Below are 3063 nucleotides of genomic sequence, written 5' to 3'. Positions count from 1 at the left end.
AAGACGCTGTGAGCAGGATTCAAACCTGCGTGGGGAAACACCAATAGATTTCAAGTCCAACACCTTACCCTCTCGGCCAACGATGAGGCTAAAGGGACTGCTAGAGGGAGGTAAAGAAAAAAAAAAGAAAGAGAGGAAAGGGGGAAAAGAGAAAAAAAGAAATATCAGAAATATTCAGCTTCAATTTTTATCACAAAAATAAGTATTTATTTCTCTATTATTGTTCTATCAGGTATTTATTTATTCTATTATTATTCCATTATTAAAGTTAAAATTTGCACTCTTGCCAGGATTCGCACCTGGAATCTTCCACCCAAAGGATGGCTGTGTTGCTGTTACACCACAAGTTGTTTTTTTGTTGTTATCTTAGAGTTGAAAAATGCAACACTATATTTACATGTTGCAAACTTGCAACAGTTTGAACTTTTTTTTTTTACAAATGATTTAAAACTTAAAATAAATGATTTAACACTAATAAAGATATCTTAACAACAAATACTGTAAGTTTTACACATTATTTACATTTTTACAAGCAGCTTTTCCATTATTCAATGGTCTTTCTAGATGCTGGACAGTACCATTTACCCCGTAGCTGTGTGTGGCCAGTAAGTTTGCTTTTTGCCTTACCACACATTTTACATTACTAGTTTTCCTTTCTTTGACGCTTCTTCTGGGCTCACCTCGCTCCTGATCTTCAAGGGCTGCCTTTTGCAATCTCCATTCCCAGTAGCAATTGTGAGACGCTGGATCTGGCTGGTAAGAAAGCCTGTCCTGAGGTTGAGAATCTGGCACTGGTGGCAGCTGGTAAAAGTTTGAGCCCTGAGAGTGAGCTGCTGGAGGTGGTGGTGGTGGCATGTTTGAGGACCAACTCTGAATGTGGGCTGCTGGTGGCTGGTATGAGAGAACCTTACCAGCCCTGAGTGTGAGAGGCTGGAGGCCGTTGGTAAGAGGCCTAATATTGATAGGCCTGATATGCCTGATAGGGCTGATATTGAGACTCCAGCGTTGGCGGCAGCTGGTATGGGGACCAGCCACAAGATTGAGAAGCTGGAGCTGATGGTGGTTGGTATGGGGACCAGCCATATGATTGAGAAGCTGGAGCTGATGGTGGTTGGTATGGGGACCAGCCATATGATTGAGATGCTTGAGCTGATGGTGGTTGGTATGGGGACCAGCCATATGATTGAGATGCATGAGCTGGCGGTGGTTGGTTCGGGGACCAGCTCTGGGATCAGAAGAGTTTTTCACATTGTTTTTCAGTCAATATTTGTTTTGAATGTATGTTCCTATGAATTTATAAGTTTTCATTTTGAAGGGAATATATGAAGCTGTAAAAATTAACACCAAAAATTAACCCTAACCCTACCGACCAATAAACCATCAAACCCAACCCTAACCCTACCGACCAATAAACCATCAAACCCAACCCTAACCCTACCGACCAATAAACCATCAAACCTAACCCTACCGACCAATAAACCATCAAACCCAACCCTAACCCTACCCACCAATAAACCATCAAACCTAACCCTACCGACCAATAAATCATCAAACCCAACCCTAACCCTACCGACCAATAAACCATCAAACCTAACCCTAACCCTACCGAACAATAAACCATCAAACCCAACCCTAACCCTACCGACCAATAAACAATCAAACCTAACCCTAACCCTACCGACCAATAAACCATCAAACCTAACCCTAACCAGACCATGACGCAGACCATAAACCTAACCCTAACCTAACCATTAGGTTTGATGATTAAGTTAACCCAGCCTTTTAGCGTTAAGTTAAACTTTTAGATAAGATTTCGATTTAGATAAAATTTGTACTGTTTCATCTTGACCCATGTTCCTTGGACTATCCCAAGTTTGATGGCGATTGGGTTAAGTTAACCCTGCCTTTTGGCATCAAGTTATTTTTTGACGATTTTCGATGATTTTTAGCCTATGGCGGCCATATTGTTTTGGAAATCAACTTCATATTAACTGAGCAGTTGAAACTTTGGGCCCCAACAGCCACTGTGTTGGTCCCGCTCAAATCAAACATTGCGTCTATGAACTGTGGCAATTTTAGTGACAGGCCACGCTGTGAAATTCCATTCAAAATGGTCAAATTTGACGGCATGCCACGGACACGCCCTTCAACGTACAGTCACAAATAGCACAGCGTTCATTCAGCACCATTTCATGACTGTACTGACCAATTTTTAAGCTGATTCGATAAATTCCCTAGGAGGAGTTCATTCAAATACAAGGCAAAAAAGTGAAAATGGCCGCCGAGAGAGAAAAAGAAAAATGAAAATAGCCGACTTCCGGTGGGTTTTGGAGCATGGGTCCAAGAGGCTTTTCTGTAGGTATTGGCACGTTGTACGTGCCTACCAAGTTTCATACATATTGGTGAAACGTGGCGCATGGGCTGCTTTTTAAAGATCCTTTAGGGGGCGCTACAAACACGAAAAACACGATGTTGGGTTCAAACTTGTTCAGAATTTTTGACGATTTTTAGCCTCTGGCGGCCATGCTGTTTTGTCAATCAACTTAATTTTACTTGAGGAGTTGGAACTTTGGACCCCAATATCCTCTGTGTCGGTCGTGCTCAATTCAAACATTGCGTCTATGAACTGTGGCGATTTTAGTGACAGGCCACGCCCATTTCGATGCCACGTTTATCTTGTTCAGAATTTGATTATAAACAACTTTTGTATTGGGGTCAACATCATAGGAGTCCAACTTGATGTTGATATGAGCAATTAACACTAATATTAATGAGCAGTTTAAACCACGCCCGTTTTAGAACTCAATGGCTCATGGGTGCTTTAAACTTAAATGTACAGACTAATCTTTACGTCAGATTTAAGATAATGGTCCATAGATGATATGGGCTAAAGGATTTTTGTCAAAGTCAAAAAACCTGGGATCGTTAGGCAATTTACTGTTTTTAACTAAATTCAAAATGGCGGCAAATCTGGGAACCGGAAGTCATAGGTTCTTGAGGAATATTTGTTCAGCATGTGTGAGAAAAGTTTCATGAGTGTAGATCAAACTGGTTACGAGATAT

At 41.2% G+C, this 3063-nt stretch overlaps 1 pseudogene across 1 annotated transcript; it reads right to left on the bottom strand.

Annotated features, from left to right (window-relative positions):
- Window positions 1-526: 526 nt before the first annotated feature.
- LOC311338251 lies at window positions 527-2614 on the bottom strand (annotated as a pseudogene). Its single transcript has 2 exons — window positions 2554-2614; window positions 527-1101 (listed from the first exon to the last, which is right to left on the bottom strand). The product of its transcript is annotated as an uncharacterized misc_RNA (transcript).
- Window positions 2615-3063: the final 449 nt, after the last annotated feature.

This window comes from Micromesistius poutassou (genome assembly GCF_964030765.1).
Source record: "Micromesistius poutassou genome assembly, chromosome: 2".
Taxonomy (NCBI): Eukaryota; Metazoa; Chordata; class Actinopteri; order Gadiformes; family Gadidae; genus Micromesistius; species Micromesistius poutassou.
This window is presented reverse-complemented; position numbering and strand designations above follow the sequence as displayed.